Source organism: Bombina bombina, chromosome 6 (genome assembly GCF_027579735.1).
Source record: "Bombina bombina isolate aBomBom1 chromosome 6, aBomBom1.pri, whole genome shotgun sequence".
NCBI classification, from domain to species: domain Eukaryota; kingdom Metazoa; phylum Chordata; class Amphibia; order Anura; family Bombinatoridae; genus Bombina; species Bombina bombina.
The window spans coordinates 489,801,865-489,820,826 of record NC_069504.1 but is presented as its reverse complement, the minus strand read 5'-3'; the positions used below and the strand labels follow the sequence as shown (position 1 = coordinate 489,820,826).

At 43.1% G+C, this 18,962-nt stretch overlaps 1 protein-coding gene across 2 annotated transcripts in view; it reads left to right on the top strand.

The window, feature by feature from the left end:
- PEAK1 (pseudopodium enriched atypical kinase 1) overlaps positions 1-18,962 on the top strand; it is a 259,231-nt gene that overhangs the window by 1,400 nt on the left and 238,869 nt on the right. The gene's annotated exons all lie outside the window — the stretch shown is intronic.

Genomic DNA, 18,962 nt, shown 5'->3' with positions numbered 1-18,962 from the left:
CAGAGCAAAGGGGACAGGAGGGGGAGTATTTGGAGACAAGGTCTGAGATATAGGGGGGAGCAGTGCAGTTAAGGGCTTTGTATAGATTTTTGTTTTTTATTGAATTGCAGAAAATGTATGTATATCTGGCACAAATATTCTGCAGTGTTTCTCATAGTATTAGGACGCCAAAAACAGCAGATTACAGGGTTGATCTGGCACACATTTTCATCTGAGGTACACTATATATCATTGATACATATATATCTGGACAGGATTATATTTAATGTATACATAAATACCTGAAGAACTCAACTTAAAAAAAGCATGTGTATACCTGCACAACACTACACATAATTAGCATCTGTATACTTGCAAGCACTAATTATTATATTGTTTTTGTATTTTATTGTACCCTATTGTATCAATGCAATGTTTTGTGGACCCAGGACATACTTGAAAACGAGATAAATCTCAATGCATCCTTCCTGATAAAATATTTTATAAATAAATAAAAAGAAATAATAATAATTAGCAAACATATACTTGCAGGGCACTGTGTGGAATTCAAAAGATACAGTATAACGAAGAAAAGTATTTGTTAACACACTGGGTTGAATGAGCAAAAAAAAAAAATGTTTATCTTAATTTACTTTCAGAACATTGTGTGCTTTGGGGGATAGTGACTTATAGCAAGACATGTAATGTAGCATGGGTGTAGGCATATTGTGGGCCAAGCAGCATGGATTTAATTTTCTGTTGTAAAAATAAGCCATCTTCTTTAGTTTGTATGGATAAAATAGGGCTGAAGTAAAAGTCTCAAAGGGTCACCAGGTTCTCTGAGCTTGTGCAGGATTTGCACACAGGATCCTACCAACTACCAAGAGATATGCGTATGTTTAACACATTGTGGTAGCAGCATGCACACATAACCCTGACCTCTGTGCTTCCCAACAGATGAGGGGAGGAGTACAATAAATCTGAGAGTTAGTGTTCAGCCACGAGTTAGGCAAACCAGAGCAGAGATAGAGGGTACACTATAAGAGTGATAGAGGTTGGTTAACTGAATTTTGTTCACTCCTACTCTGCTGCTTCTGTCGGTCAGTTTACTCCTCCCTGTCTGATTCCATCACTCTTATCTGGCATTAGCTCCCTCTTCCATCTGTCTGTTCCCCTTCCCTTTCTCCCTCCTCCACTGCTTGCTGCTTCTCTGGTTCTCACTGTGTTTTTCCCATGTATGTTCCCTCCCCCTAGCAATTTCCATTTCCATATCAGGAGCTTTCACAGGGGAACTACTTTTCTTCTGTTAACCTCCCCACAGCTGGATGGATGACTACTTTCACCAATTCTTCCTGTGGTTAAGCAAAATAAACTTCACTAATTATGGGCATTATGCCCTGTGATGTATTTCTGAGTAGTGGCTACGATTGTTCATTATTATTGTGCAATGGGTAGCAGTTACTGTGTAGTTAAACATAGAAACATAGATTGTGCTGGCACATAAAAACCAGAGGACCCATTAGGCCTGTCCACATTTTCATCTGAAGTGTAAGCTTAACTCTTAGGAAAATGTTACTCATATTCAAGACATTCTTGAATTACTTTACAGTCTTTGTCCTTACCACCTCCATTGGAAGTCTATTCAATGAATTAACTACGTTTTATGTAAATGAGTGCTTACACATTACTTCTGGACCCGTAAACTCCAGCACATGATACATTTAAAGGGACAGTGTACTGTAAAAATAGTTTTTCCCTTATTATGCTTCCATTGACTTGTACATGAAATAGCTGTTTTTTTTCTTTGACGCCATAACCCATCAAAATGGGTAGAGCTTGCAGATCTCCTTATGTTATCACTTTCTTTATACACAAATGCTTATCTCTGTTTGTATATCAAATCCCAATACTTAGAGAGAACATTTGGAAATTAATATTTTATTACTTATCTTGCCTACCTTCTCGCCCACCTCCCCTGGGAGTGTAATTTTTTCTGCTGGCAAAGTTTACACATCTTTTATACTTAAGTATAGAAACTTCAGTATAGGTAGGGATACTACATGCAAATTCAGCTATTTAAAGTGCGGATCTAAAGGTAAAGGAGCTATTTGTAAACAGTTTAATACATTCCAGCAGGTAAAATGGATCATTGGGAACAAATTAAAGGGGGGCTAGGATAAACTGTCCCTTTAAGTGCAAGTTTGTGTTGTTCTTTGTTACCAGAAATCATTTTTTGAAAATGGAGTTAACCGAACAAGCTCTGCTACTAGAGGATGCCTTTGGTTGTGCGATACTCTGCAGGCTTCTGGCTCTCTTTAGTCGAATGGGCCAGGGGGTGTGAGGGCTGTCTGATTTTGGCCCAAGGCCCAGCTGTGTTCCTACGCAAGGACTGAATCAGGATTCAGGAGAATACAGACATCTATAATGACCAGACTCTCTCATTGTACCAATATTATAATTCAGTTATACAATTTATTTATACTCATTTCAATACATATCTCATATCTCTATTATAAAAGTTGATCTAGAAATACTTTACCCCTCTTTACAGTGCAGGGTCTTCGGCGCAGCGATTCTTAGTTTTAAGATATAATATTACATCTTAATTGGCATGGTATAACTATACAGCATCAATACTCAGTGCAGCTTGTTCTTTATTGGCATATACATGTATGTTGGTGTTTAGGCCAAACTAATATTCTTGAGGTTTGGTACTTTCTTATCTCTGAAAAATAAACTAGATATAGGATGTAGTAGCCTGTGTGTATTTTGCTATATCTGGAAAAGTGTGTCATTAACACTGACACATAACCTTGTTTGCCCTGCTGAAAAGGCAAATTAAAGTATTCTTCTCATGTTTGTACTATATGCCCATCCTCTGAGTACAGGAGTTTCAATGGGGTCCATTTATCATTGTGCGGACGGATATTATCCACTATAGCGAATCATGTCCGCCGCACATTGAGGCATTTATCATTGCACCAGGAGTTCTTGTGAACTGCTGGTGCAACGCCGCCCCCTGCAGATTCGCGGCCAATCGGCCGCCAGCAGGGGTGTCAATCAACCTGATCGTATTGGATCGGGTTGATTTTCGGCAATGTCTGTCTGCCGCCTCAGAGCAGGCGGACAGGTTATGGAGCAGCGGTCTTTAGACCACTGATTCATAACTTGTGTTTCTGGGGAGCCTGAAAGCTTGCCAGAAACATGGGACGTTCGGAGCTTAATAAATAGACTCCCTTGACTTATTTGATATGAAAGGAAGTAAGAATTGCTGACCTTATCATTGTACACTACCCTATGTTTATATTTAACATATTTAGTTTATAAATTATTCATATTATTGTGAAGGGCTCTGTGTGTTCATTTTTGGTCTATAGATACTCATCATAATTATTGAGTCCTTATCAGGGTATAAATATGTATCATAGCTGTATGGTGCATTATCAATTCATTGGAATCTCTTGGAATCCTTTGTTGAAAAGCATACCTAGGTAGGCTCAGGAGCTGGGAGTTTGGTGCTGATTGGTGTCTGCACATAAATGCCTCTTGTGATTGACTTACCGATGTGGTCAGCTAGCTCCCAGTAGTGCATTGTTGCTCCTTCAATAAAGGATAGCCTGAGAATGAAACTGAATTGATAATAGAAGTAAATTGGAAAATCGTTTAAAAATATATGCTCTGTCTGAATCATAAAATAAAACATTTGGATTTCATATCCCTTTAAATACCTGTTCTCAAAACAGAAACTGTAAGGTCACTCAAAACTGATTAATAAAATAGCCCATTCACAGCTCATTAAGGGGCAGTAAAGTCATAATTAGACATTCATGATTTAGACAAACAACTTTCCAGTTTACTTCTATTATTTAATTTGCTTCCTTCTCTTGCTATTCTTTCCTGAAAGGTTTATCTTGGAAAGCTCAGAAGCAGCAAATAACCTAGGTTTTAGCTGCTGATTGGTGGCCACATATATATAACAGGTAGCCCTCAGTTTACGCCGGGGTTAGGTTCCAGAAGGAATGGTTGTAAATCGAAACCATTGTAAATTGAAACCCAGTTTATAATGTAAGTCAATAGGAAGTGAGGGAGTTAGGTTCCAGGTCCCTCTCAAAATTGGCATAAGTAACACCTAATACATTATTTTTAAAACTTTGAAATGAAGACTTTAAATGCTAAACAGCATTATAAACCTAATAAAATAATCACACAACACAGAATATATAATTAAACTAAGTAAAATGAACAAAAACATTTGCTAAACAGCATTATAAACCTAATAAAATAATCACACAACAAAGACTTTACTTGCATTTTTCTGCAAACAGTTCTTTCTATGCATTCCAATCTGGACTGATTTATAGACAGGAAGATCTTGTTCCTTTGCAAGCTGCTCGATAGCTCAGGTCTGGTTAAACTGATTAATTTCAGCTTGCTTGGCTTGCATATCACAAGCGGACAGCTCCACCTACTGTCTATTTTAATTAATGCACTGCTTCTCAATGCTTTTTAATAGCAGTCACATGACTGAAGAAAAAGGTTGTTATTCTGAAACGGTGCAAATTGAACTGTTGTAAATGGAGGGCCACCTTGTACTGAGTATCATTGGCTCGCCCATGTGTTCAGTTAGAAACCAGTAGTGCATTGCTGTATCTCCAATAAATGATATCAAGAGAATAAAGCAAATTTGATAATAGAAGTAAACTGGAAAGTTGTTTAAAATTGTATGTTCTACCTAAATCATGAAAAAAAAAACGAGTTCACTGTACAAGGGAAATACTCATTTACATCTGTGATATTAGCCTATTGTAATCAAAATCCATGAGGAAAAAATAGTCCCCAAAAGTTGAAAAAAAAACTATTTCAAGTGTCTTTTTAGTGACACTTTTCTGAACTGAGCAGTTATTTTACCCTATGGCTAACATACAAATCAGCAATTATACCACTTTAGCTGCTGCGGCACGCATAAGCAGTAGTTATTTGACCCCCTTGACTGCTCCATATTTGTAATGCATTGAGGCACAGGAGACATTTTACGTTTAACCCCTTCTCTACCGGAGAAAACCTTGTCCAAAGCACTGGAGAATTTTTTTTTTCATTTTTGCTGTTACTCAGTTTAAACAGAAATAAAGTCTTTTTTTTTTTTTTTTTTATTGGTTGTAAAAGCTTCTCTATGATCCTCTTTATTGATAAATAGCAGACATGCATGGCTAGAGTTGCCACCTTTCTTGGAAGAAAATACCAGCCATGCTAATTAACATAAATTTGCATAAATAATTAAACAGCATAACTAAAAAACTAAAGCTGATAGGACTGATTTTAAATGCTCATTTGTTTATAACTTGTATTCATCACACTCAGAAGATGTTTCACTTTGACAGGGGCTTTCTTTCAATATTTATTCTTTATTGTCTCATTGACATGAACCTTAAAAATGCCAGTCGTGTCGGTAAAATAACTGCTGGGTGGCAACCATATGCATGGCTTACTATTGGTTTTTGGTACTTATAATAGCGCAAATAGCAGCTGTGCACCACACTTCTGAAATTCCTGACATTGAAGGGGCCAATCAGTTAGCTGTTAAGGGTAATATTTGCTGTAGTGTAGGGATTACAATCCAACCTGACACCCCCTGATCCCTCCCAAACAGCTCTGTTCCCTCCCCCCACTGGTCACCGCCATCTTAGGTACTTCCAAGGAAGCCCGATGAAACAGCCTAGAGCTGAGAAACGCGTTGCCTTGTTTTTATTATTTTAATAAAACCATTTTATATCCTGAACACTTGCTACCATCCTTTTTGTTGCCATTTATCCCTCTGGCTGAGAGGGGAGTATTTCCTGGGTCCAATCTGACCATTGGTGGTTCCGGACTTCCATCTGTGTCCAGTGGGCCTTTGTATAAGTCTGGTGGGTGACTATATTGATCCCATCCTGCCTCTATAGCATCAAAGGAGATGCTACAACTATTGTGAGTACCATTCCCTTCTACCACATTGATTCACCTGTGTTAAGACAATACTAGGCCATATAGGCACCTGTGTCTCTTTATGTCGTTTTGATACAGACACCATATCAATACCGGAGGTTGGTCCCCTGGGTGACTGTAAGAGATCCCAGACTGTCTCCATAGCACTAATTGAGGTGCTTCTACAAATGTGAGTTCACTCCCTGTACACATATCAATTTGTTTCTGGACCAAACAATATTGGGCCATGTGGTGCTTCTGTCCTCTCTTGTCTTTGTAGATTACTTATATTTCCCCCTAGGGACTTCTGTAGTCTAAAACTTAGGGTATGTAACCATTATGGAACCTCCCACACAATCTCCTGCTCTCAAATACATAGCAGAGAAATGGCTCAAATACATAGCAGATGCAGTTAACCCCACGGCTGCCAAAAAAGGCTAAAACTGCAGTCCCCTCTGCTAGCTAGCTGCTGTGTTAACTGCATCTACAATGTATTTGATATCAGCAAGGCACAGCATTTCTGAAGGGAGCAGCCCCCCACCCCTACTGCTATATTGCTGTATTGGATTCCTGTACAGGAGCAGGGCTCATTATCAGTCAAGATAAAAAATAATATATATATATATATATATATATATATATATATATATATATATATATATATATATATATATATATATATATATATATATATACACACACACACATATATGTGTGTGTAACTGTGTATGTGATTGTGTGTGTAATTTGACGAGTGCAATTTGACACCATAGACACCAGTGGTGGTGACTCCACTGACACTGAGAGGAACCCATCTGGTGTATCCTTTTCATCACCTAGTTTCTTTAGACAGCGCAATCATCTTACTCAACACGACTCTAGACTACACGATCACGGGGAGGGGGAGGCACTATAGACCCCATATTAGGAGGGCGGGGCATCAGACACAGGACCCCCAGACGTCCACGACAGAGGACATAATTATCAATTTAAGCACGCACATCCTCACTGAGAGTGAGTGCAAAGTGCTAAATAGAGGTTTTTCATTCGTGCCTAGTGTACCTGTATCCGAATTTGACTTAAAATTAGATTTGTATAAACTCAACAGATCTCTTAAGATCAGGGAATTTTTTTCAGAACAGAGAATCCACAAGTGTGAAAACCCAGGTAGAACTCAAGTGTAAGCTTCCAAGCTCATTTGAACCTGCCAACAGCAGCCCCAGTACTAAAACTTTCCTCAGATTAGTTTCCCAAGATCTTGACATTGACAGAACTGAAACTATGTGGAAACATAACTTACCTAGGGATGAACAAAAGGCCATCCAAACTCTCCAGGCTGACTCCTCCATTGTAATTAGGCCCGCCGTCAAGGGCGGGGCCATTGTTCTGCTTAATTACAGTGATTATAGAGCAGACATCATGGACCAGTTGGCAGACACGGATACATACACATTATTAACTACTGACCCCACCGGCACATACAAAACACAACTAGATGGACTTATAAAGTTTGGTTTTGAACAGGGGTTTCTATCTGAACATATCCGCGACTTCTGTACAACTAAACATCCTAGAGTACCCATATTGTACCCCATCCCCAAAATCCACAAAAGATTGGACCATCCACCGGGCCGTCCGATTGTGTCGGCCCGAGACTCGCTAACTCAACCTGTAGCTCAGTATGTGGATGTGTTACTCCAACCAGTGGTTAAAGGGATACGGTCCTACATTATGGATACTAATGACTTCATCAAAAAGATACGGGCTGTTGACATCCAACAGGATGACTTACTTGTAAGTCTGGATGTCAACAGCTTGTACACCATTATACCCCATCAGGAGGGATTATTGGCAGTCCAGGAACACCTTATGGGTGACCCCCTCTATGAGGGTTCCCCGGTGGAATACATGACCTCGCTGATTGAATATTGTTTATTCAAGAATTACTTCCATTTCGAAAACAAGTTTTATTTACAAGCGGCCGATACGGCCATGGGTTCCTCCATCGCCTACGCCAACATCTACATGTCACAATTTGAAAATGTGCACCTATGGCCTCTACAATGTGCATCAATTATCTGTTATTACAGATACATAGATGACATCTTCTTGGTGGGGCGTGGGGGCATGGAGGAACTCCAGGCATGGTACAATTCATTCAATAACTGTACCAGTAATGTACAATTTAAAATGACTGTGGATGAACACTCCATAAGCTTTCTTGATCTCACAGTCTTTAAAAATTCTGATAATCTTGGCACCACGTTATACCACAAGCCCACAGACCGTAATTCCATACTTAGGGCGGACAGCTGCCATCCCCCAGCCCTATTGAAGGGCATTGTAAAGTCACAATTCATCAGAACTATGTGAAATAATTCTGATCCGGCGACTGGGGTCTCCCAACTGGTAGGTGTGGGTGAGAGATTCCGTTCAAGAGGTTATAAGACATCTGTGATCCAAGAGATGATGGAGTCTGTGTCCAAATGAACACAGTCTGAATTGATTCAATCGAAGCCTAAACGGGACACTACAGATAAACTCATCATGTCCACTACTTTCACCCCGGCAACCAAGAACACTGGTCAAATTCTCCGCCAACATTGGCCCATTATGTCATCTGACCCTAAGTTGACATTGTTACAGAAGCATTAGTTATTTTGTTGTGAAGAGCTTATTTCCCAGCAGCAATGCCTGAACCAGCAAGCCAGCGCCTAAGAAGGGCTCCAAGAAAACCGTAACAAGTATCATTTCATAAAGAGTTAACTCTTTTTTTTCAGCTTTTAGAAACTATTGTCTAATCACCTCTGGAGCCAGACTGCTAATTGATAAGATGAACTTGTAAACTTGTTATCTTAAGTACTGTAATCCTATTGTGGCCTGTCAAAGGACAGTGCTCTCTATCTAAATGTGTGATGGGGGATTTTGTGCTTCCCCCCCTCTCCCCCTGGGAGTGCCCTGTGTGCATGTAACCTTAATAAAAAGCAGGCTGGGCATCCCAGTCCTGAGTTCTTGTTTGACCCTCAATCGCAGCGTTGACTCGTTTTTGTGGGCAGAAGGGTATCCTAGCGGTACTGCAGCTAAGGGAGATTATTCTATATTTGCGAGACTCATATAGAATACTATGGAAAGCAGCTTCTCCCCTCTTTAGCAATAGGGATCCAGGCTACTAAGCGGTCCATCTCTCAGCGAGACTAAGGGTAACCGTAACATTTGGCGGCAGCGGCGGGATTTTCCTGGATTTCCTAGGAGAGGTACAGAACGGATGGAGAGCGCTTACGAAAAATTGAAGCGTACAACCCTAAAGGATTTACTTGAAAGCAGAGGGGGGTACGCCAGCAACCGGCCGAGGAGAGAGCTGATCGCAGAATTGACCGAACTTGATCAGAGCTTCACAATGGCGGAAACACCGACCACGATTAGTGACGAAAAAACCAGGATTGTTCGGGAAAGGCTCTCATTATACGGGCCGAACCCCTCCATGGAATTGGTACAGCAGTTGATGGCGGAGGCGGACGAGGATATACGAGAGACTCGAGCCCACGAACTCAACCTAGCGAATGCACACCGCAATGCTGAAGCCCCGCAGGTAATCTTCCCTGTCGAAAATGCTGGGAGGCCCAAGATACCCTATGCGGCATTTCGACCCTTCCTAGAGAGCGAGACAGGGATTGATGAATATTTGGCGGACTTCGAAAGGCAATGTGCCCTGCACCAGATTCCCAACAGAGAGTGGCCCACGATATTGTCTGGGAAACTATCCGGGCGAGCCCTGGAAGCCTTTCGTACTCTGGGTGCTGAGGAAGTGACACAGTATGAGCTAGTTAAGGAGACACTGTTGCGACGGTACGCTGTAACTCCGGACACGTATCGCCGACAGTTTCGGGGCACGGAAAAGAAGCCTAACGATACCCATATGGAATGGGCGCACCGAATGCGGAGAGCGGCAAATCACTGGCTGAGCGGAAGTAAAGCGGTGACTGGGGAGGAAATTTTACAATTGTTTCTCTTAGAACATTTTTATAATGGCATGGAACAGCAAGGGAAGGAATGGCTGCGAGACAGGCGGCCTTCTACCTTAGAAGAAGCAGCCAAATTGGCCGATGAACATTATGACTCCTGTCTTCACGAACCCATGAACTACCGAGCTCCAGCACGGGTCGAACCCAGAGAGGTTTACCGTGCACCCCCTCGTACTGAATTCCGAGCCCCGGTGCCCACAAGGCCCGTCCGACACTCAGGACCACCCAATAACAGCTCTGAGCGTCCCAGACCGACTTGCCACCGATGCAAGCAACCAGGGCATTTCATGGCTAGCTGCCCCCTTAATACGCACCAGACACCCAGGAATTACAATTACCCCTCTGGGTCCTATCGTCCGGCCCGGGCCCTCTGTGTTAACCAAGAGGCCCCTATGGAGGGATATGTGGGGCCGCTTCACGAGGCAGACCCTGTATATGCTGCCTCAGATAACCGCCAGCACCATCGGCAGAGGGTATGGCTCGAGGGGCGATCTACCGAGGGATTGCGAGACACAGGGGCTACTATCACGCTGGTACAGAGTCATTTGGTGCCAGAGCACAAGCGATCCGGACAGACTGTGGCCGTTAGAGTGGCGGGGGGGGATGTGTACAAAATTCCAACAGCTAAAGTGCATCTTGATTGGGGAGCAGGAAAGGGGGCTGTGAACGTGGGCCTAATGGATAATTTACCTGCCGAAGTACTACTGGGCAACGATTTGGGCCCCATGACTTCTGCCTATGCTCCAGTATGCAACAACGAGGCGGACCCAGTGACTACACGGGCCCAAGCCCGGACGGAGCGAGAGCTCTCACCAGTGCGGGAGACACAGGTAAGACCTACCCCGACCTTGCCTGACAGGTTAGGCCCCATACCCTGGGACACCCCAGATGCTTTCGAGGCAGAGTCTAAGACTGACCCGACCTTACAAAAGTACCGGGAACGAGCAGAGACCGGAGGGGGCGGGGCAGATAACGAAACATTCTTATGGGAAAAAGGGAAACTATACCGCTGGACAGAGAAAAGGGGACAGCGTAGGCGACAGCTGGTAGTGCCCCACAAATACCGTCAAGAAATCCTCAAAATAGGCCACGACATCCCCTTAGCAGGCCACCTAGCCGTTACCCGTACCCTACACCGCATTACTCACACGTTCTTTTGGCCAGGGGTGCACGCTGACGTTAGAACTTACTGTAACACCTGCGATGTGTGTCAACGAGTAGGAAGGCGAGGCGATCACCCTAAAGCCCAGCTAGTAAATATGCCCATTGTAGAGGAACCCTTCAGCCGGGTTGCTATTGACCTAGTGGGACCACTGGCTACCCCTAGTCCCTCCGGTAAGCGATACATTCTTACCGTAGTGGACTACGCTACCAGGTACCCAGAGGCTGTCGCCCTATCCAACATACAAGCGGATACGGTAGCGAATGCACTAGTACAGGTGTTCTCCCGGGTAGGATTTCCAAAAGAAATCCTATCCGACCGAGGCACCCAATTTACGGCTGAATTGACCCAACAACTCTGGCAGGTTTGCAAAATTAAGTCCCTCCTGAGCTCCCCATACCACCCCCAGACGAACGGGCTGTGTGAGAGGTTCAATGGGACCCTCAAGCAAATGCTCAAGACGTTCACTCAGGAATACCGAGACTGGGAACGCTTCCTGCCGCACCTCCTATTTGCTTATCGGGAGGTGCCCCAGGAAACGACAGGGTTCTCTCCCTTCGAGTTGCTCTATGGAAGAAAGGTACGGGGACCCCTAAACCTGATCCGGGAGCACTGGGAGGGAGAGATGGAGGCTGACGGTGTCCCCATTGTGCCATACGTGCTGGAACTCAGGGACCGAATGGAGCAATTAGCCAAATCCGTGCGGGCTAATCTCCAGTTGGCCCAGAGAAGACAGAAAGTATGGTACGATCGGGGGGCCCGAAAGAGAATCTTCACCATAGGACAAAAGGTGTTAGTACTTAAGCCGGTGAAGACAGACAAATTGCAGGCGTCCTGGCAGGGTCCCTACCAGATCGTAGAGAAAAGGGGAGACACCACTTATGTGATAGCTAGCTGCCACGACAACAATCTTAGAAAGACATTCCATGTAAACATGCTCAAGGAATATTTTGAGCGACCAGAGAACGTGACGGCCGTATGTTGTTCCCCTCAGGAAGACCCCGACAGTTTACCCATTCCAGACCTATTAGAAAAGAGCCTCCCCACAGGTATAGTGGCGCAGGTTCAGATAGGGGACCGACTTAGCCCCACTGAAAGGGAGCAGCTCAACCAACTCCTCCAGTCTAAACACCTCACCTTCTCCCCGAAGCCAGGGTACACTACTTTAACCACCCACCAGGTAGATACTCCGGGACAAGCTCCCTTGCGCCAGGCTCCGTACCGAATCCCCGAAGCAGTTAGGACAGGAATGAAGAAGGAGATCGATGAGATGCTCCAGCTCAGGGTAATTGAGCCCTCCGATAGTCCCTGGGCCTCCCCAGTTGTCTTGGTGCCCAAGAAAGATGGGACCACCCGGTTCTGCGTAGACTATCGGAGGCTCAATGAAAATACCGTGACGGACGCTTACCCTATGCCCAGGGTAGACGAGCTACTCGATCGTATAGCCAGGGGAAATTACCTGACCACTATTGACCTCTGCAAAGGTTACTGGCAGATTCCCCTGGCCCCGGAGGCTATCCCCAAGTCGGCATTCGTCACCCCATTCGGCTTATATCAGTTTAGGGTAATGCCGTTTGGGATGAAGAATGCCCCAGCTACATTCCAGCGCTTGGTGGATAGGCTCCTGGATGGCTTCCAGAGTTTTGCTTGCGCCTACCTGGACGACATAGCGATCCACAGTGAGTCCTGGGAGGACCACTTAGCTCATGTGGGAATGGTTCTGGATCAGATCCGGGCTGCTGGCCTGACTCTGAAGCCAGAAAAATGCCACTTTGGGATGGCCGAGGTACAGTACCTGGGTCACCGGGTGGGGTGTGGAAAGCAGCGACCAGAGCCGGCCAAAATAGAAGCTGTTGCCAATTGGCCCACCCCCATCACTAAGACTCAGGTCCTAGCCTTCCTGGGCACGGCAGGGTACTATAGACGGTTCGTACCAGACTACAGCACACTTGCCAAACCCCTGACTGACTTGACCAAGAAGAACTTACCTCGACAGGTCCTGTGGTCTCCCCACTGTGAAACGGCTTTCCAGGCTCTCAAAAATGCTCTAATTAACGCTCCTGTCTTGGCGGCCCCAGCCCTTAACAAACGTTTTATCGTCCATACAGATGCTTCCATGTTCGGGCTGGGAGCCGTCCTCAGCCAAGTAGGCGAAGATGGAGGGGAGCATCCAGTTGCCTACATCAGCCGGAAGCTCCTGCCCCGCGAAGTCAGCTATGCAGCGGTCGAAAAGGAGTGTTTGGCTTTGGTGTGGGCATTAAAGAAATTGACTCCCTATTTATATGGTCAGGAGTTCACTCTGGTCACCGACCATAACCCGTTGGTGTGGCTGAACCGGGTCTCTGGAGATAACGGCAGGCTATTACGTTGGAGCTTATCGTTGCAACCCTTCAATTTCACCATTACTTACAGACCTGGGAAACAGAATGGCAACGCCGACGGGTTGTCCAGACAAACCGACCTCAGCCCCGCATAACCAGCGGTCTGGACAGCCTTAGTCTGCCCCGAAAAGGGGTCAGACCGTGTCTGCCAGAGTGTTCCACAGAAAGGGAGCACTGTTACAGAAGCATTAGTTATTTTGTTGTGAAGAGCTTATTTCCCAGCAGCAATGCCTGAACCAGCAAGCCAGCGCCTAAGAAGGGCTCCAAGAAAACCGTAACAAGTATCATTTCATAAAGAGTTAACTCTTTTTTTTCAGCTTTTAGAAACTATTGTCTAATCACCTCTGGAGCCAGACTGCTAATTGATAAGATGAACTTGTAAACTTGTTATCTTAAGTACTGTAATCCTATTGTGGCCTGTCAAAGGACAGTGCTCTCTATCTAAATGTGTGATGGGGGATTTTGTGCTTCCCCCCCTCTCCCCCTGGGAGTGCCCTGTGTGCATGTAACCTTAATAAAAAGCAGGCTGGGCATCCCAGTCCTGAGTTCTTGTTTGACCCTCAATCGCAGCGTTGACTCGTTTTTGTGGGCAGAAGGGTATCCTAGCGGTACTGCAGCTAAGGGAGATTATTCTATATTTGCGAGACTCATATAGAATACTATGGAAAGCAGCTTCTCCCCTCTTTAGCAATAGGGATCCAGGCTACTAAGCGGTCCATCTCTCAGCGAGACTAAGGGTAACCGTAACAGACATTCACCAAGAATTTAAAACCTATGGTAGGTTTCAAGAGGGGCACCAATTTAAAAGATTTACTGATGAGAACAGACCCTAAAATGTGTTACAACACTGCCTTCAGAAGGAACATTAAGGGATCATATCGGTGCTTAGGTTGCACTACTTACAACGGTCTAATTGGCACGAAGGTGTTCCATCACCCGCATACGAATCGGACCTTCACAATTAGACACTCAATAACATGCATACCTTTTATTCTGTCCGTGCTCCATGCATTATGTAGGCAAGACCTCTGGCACATTACGCGAACGGATGGCCAACCATCGACACGCTATAAGGACTGCCCTCAAAGATGGCGACTCTGAGCAGCCAGTGGCGCAACACTGCGCCCATAAGGGACATTCAGTTTCCTCAATTCGCTATATTCTAATTGATCACATACCCCCATTGGAGCGAGGAGGTGACCGCAACAAACAGCTCTTAAGATGTGAGGCCCAATGGATGTTTCGCTTGGGGACTGTACAACCTGGTGGCTTCAATACCACGCCTGACTTCAAGAATCTTCTGTGACCCATATCTAATGTGCTACATACCTTGAGTATAATTTGAGTGGGGCAATGTGGCTCTGTGTTTGGACTGTGCTGTACCTCTCCCTTCATTGGGTTAGATTTGCATAGTTCTCACAGAACTGTGAATTTGGATCCTTTCTGGTTCTATATTCTACAGTGGAAGCCTGGCCAACTCTTATGAGTTACTCTATCTATCGCACTGAATACTACAGCTAATTTTTGGGGTCTGAACATCTATCATATTATGGGACACCCTATAAATTATATATATATATATATATATATATATATATATATATATGTCTACATTCTCTGTAGAGTATTATCTTACATGGTGTCTTTGCACTTACCCTAATAGGATTCAGATCCTAGGGAAATATATACGCATCTTGCTTAGCTAGGCAAAAGGGGTCTGTAATGTAATCACAGATTGTTGAAAAAACAGGTCATGTGGAGCAACATGTTTAATGACCACTTCCCTCAGTATATATCCACGTTCTTAGATTGGTTGCCAGTTAATCTGGCTAGCCCTTTAATTGCATTTAAAGACAAGTATATTGTCATCATTAGCACTATGTTATAGCCCAATTATGTTTTTAATTATTAATATCTAACTTTATTTTTATTTTTAATATTTGTTATTTCACTATGTGGATTAGTAATCCTGGGTGGTAACTGCTTTGTTTTACTCTGTGGTGCAAAAAAGTCTAACATATCCAAGTACACTGTATGGATTTCTTTTTTATATGAGCACAGCTAGTACAAGGCTAGGGACTTATTCCATTAAAGCACTATATAGAATATGGGTATCCATGACACCGGTTGCCATGGTAACAAAATAACACACAACAATTGTTTACACGGTAACATTTACCACACTATAATTGTTTGGTATACACATTTATTCAATCTTTTGATTATTATAAGTCACAGCATTGTTCTGGCTACAGTCAGGTTTGATGACAATTTGTTTTATTATTGATATGAATATGTTGGCGAAAACCGGAAGTGACGTCATTGAACTTCCGGTCTCGGCACTAACCGTGGAATGCAATTTGCGTTCCACTGACAAATTTTTTGGCGCACTTGTTATTAAACACTATAAAAGGCTTGGTTTATTGCACAGTTGTATGCTGATGAAGGGGTGCTAAACCCCGAAAACGTTCCATTAAAATTATTGAAAAAGACCTGTGAGTGCATCTCTTGTTACTTTATTTATATATATATATATATATATATATATATATATATATATATATATACACATATATATATATACTGTGACGGCTGGTGAATTTTTAAGATGGTGGTGCACAAGACCCCGCCCCTTTGAGAACGTCCCACCCCTCAAATGGCCCCACCCATTTGAACCAAAACCTAAACTCTTGAATCTGATTATATATATGTACTGGTCTGATAAACACTATTTATACATATCTTACTTACATTACATATGTAATATCTTTATAACAGCAGTATGTTCTTACCTTACACCTCTTCTATTCTATTTCGATATTGCAAGTATGCGCCGAAAGAAGAGCAGTATGAGAGCGTACTGCTGTAAAAAAAATGTGTCTGTGTATGTGTCTGTGTGTAGTAGTAGTAGTGTTTATGTGTGTGTGTGTGTATATGTGTCTGTGTGTAGTAGTAGTAGTAGTGTTTATATGTGTGTGTATGTGTCTGTGTGTAATAGTAGTAGTGTTTGTGAGGGAGAGAGAGAGAAGGGAGGGAGAGAGAGAGAATGGAGGGAGAGAGAAGGGAGGGAGAGAGAAGGGGGGGAGAGAGAAGGGAGGGACAGAGAGAAGGGAGGGAGAGAGAGAGAAGGGAGGGAAAGAGAGAGAAGGGAGGGAACGAGAGAGAGAGAGAAGGCAGGGAGAGAGAGAGATAATTGAGGGAAAGAGAGAGAGAGAGAGAGAGAGAGAATGGAGGGAGAGAGAGAGAGAGAGAGAGAAGGGAGGGATAGAGAGAGAGAGAGGAGGGAGAGAGAAGGGAGGGAGGAAGAGAGAGAGAAGGGAGGGAGGAAGAGAGAGAGAAGGGAGGGAAGAAGAGAGAGAAGGGAGGGAGGGAGAGAAGGGAGGGAGGCAGAGAAGGGAGGGAGGAAGAGAGAGAAGGGAGGGAGGGAGAGGAGGGCAGAAGGGTGAGATAAATAAAACAACCAGTGAAGGGACACAGCATATTTTTTATTACTAAATAAAGAGATACAACAAAAAAGAAAAATAGTGTCTGCAGCATTAGTTAAAGGGATACTCAAGTAAAAATTAAACTTCAAGATTCAGATACAGCATGCAATTTTAAACAACTTTCCAATTTAATTAAATCAACAAAATGTGCACAGTCTTTTTATATTTACTTTTCATTAGGCACCAGCTCCTACTGAGCATGTGCAAGAATTCACTGCATATACGTATATGCATTTGTGATTGGCTGATGGCTGTCACATGATACAGGGGGAGTGGAAATAGACATAACTTTGCAATTTATTTAACAAAAATCTACTACTCATTTGAAGTTCAGACTAAGTGCTATTGCATTGTCTTCTTATCATGCATTTGTTGATTATGCAAATCTACTGTATTGACTGGTCCTTTAAATGCAATGTCCCTGTATTTTATTTTATTTTTTTTTAAATGGAGAAAGGCTATATATAATATATCTGTCACTGCACAGTCAATTTCTAGCTGGGAAATTGTGCACTAAAAAGAGGCTTGCAGCTGCATACTTATTTATATTATATTATATTATATATATATATATATATATATATATTTATATATATATATATATATATATATATATATATATATATATATATATATATATATATATATATATATATATATATATATATATATATATATATTATGCTGCATGCAAGCCTTTTTTTAGTGCAAATCCCTTTTAAGGCAGAAAGTCCATATGTACTGATTTCCAGCTAGAAATTGACTCTGCCGCGGTATACAAACCTTACCACAGACAGATGTTTGTGTAATAGCAGGTACTTTAAGGGCTATCCATCGGCTATGTATTTAAATATGCCCCACAACAAGACACGGCTTATCAGACAGGAAGGAGAGTAAGTAACTAACTTGCCATTGCCACTTAGCGGTCCAGGAGCTTAACTAGTACGGTATGGCTCTATCAAGGTGCAGGGTCTTAATAATATTTCCTTCACCTCAGCATTCTGGACTGGTACTGACTGTGTACTTTATGCACGCGCACGCCGCCACAACATCACCATGCTGCCATGAATCGGCACAGCATGAAAAATGTAGCCGGCCGGTCTCACTCACAGAAGTCAGGTATGTAATCACAGTCACACTGGAAGTCGCAGCGCTATAAGAAATAAATAAGTGGCTCCCGGTCCCGCCTCCAGCAAAGAGAACAAGACAAAGTAGAAACTATTTAAAGTTAAAATGAAGCGTTTATTAAAGTACAGTCTGTACTTGAATAAACGCTTAATTTTAACTGTATATAGTTTCTTCTTCTCTTTGCTGGAGCCTGGAGGTGGGACCGGGAGCCACTTATTTTTTTCTTAAAGCGCTGCGACTTTCAGTGTGACTGTGATTACAGACGAGTCTAGACAATAAAAGCATTGGTGTCAGTGGGGGACACACACTTACCAAATTAATATGTGTCTCAGTCTCTTCAGTTCAGTCTCAACTTAGCGCGCCTGGCCTGGGATAATCTATCATCCGATCCTTATGTATCTGTGATTGTGAATGGTGCTTTCCGCCCTCACATTGGGTAGTTACGGCGTAGCTGTTATGCCCCTGCCTCCTCTCCTCCCACACAGCTCAGCTCTTAGTGTGCGAGTGTCACGTGACAGCTGGCTCCCGCACACTAAGAGCTGTGCGAACAGGAAGGCTATGGGCTGGCCTGTAGGTGGCGCTGCAGTCAATGCAGTTTTAAAGTGGAAAGTGCTTTTGCCTATACTTCTATGTATCGCACTGCACAGCATGTGCGATACATAGAAGTATAGGCAAAACAGCCCTTTCCACTTTCAGGTTTCAGCCTAATAGTAATATGCATGATGATAGTACACTGCAGTCTCACAGACACAGACAGCACACAGGAAAATAATACATTGATTAATAAATATAATATAAAATAATATAAATAAAAAATAAAAATACAATTTTCCATATTTTTTTT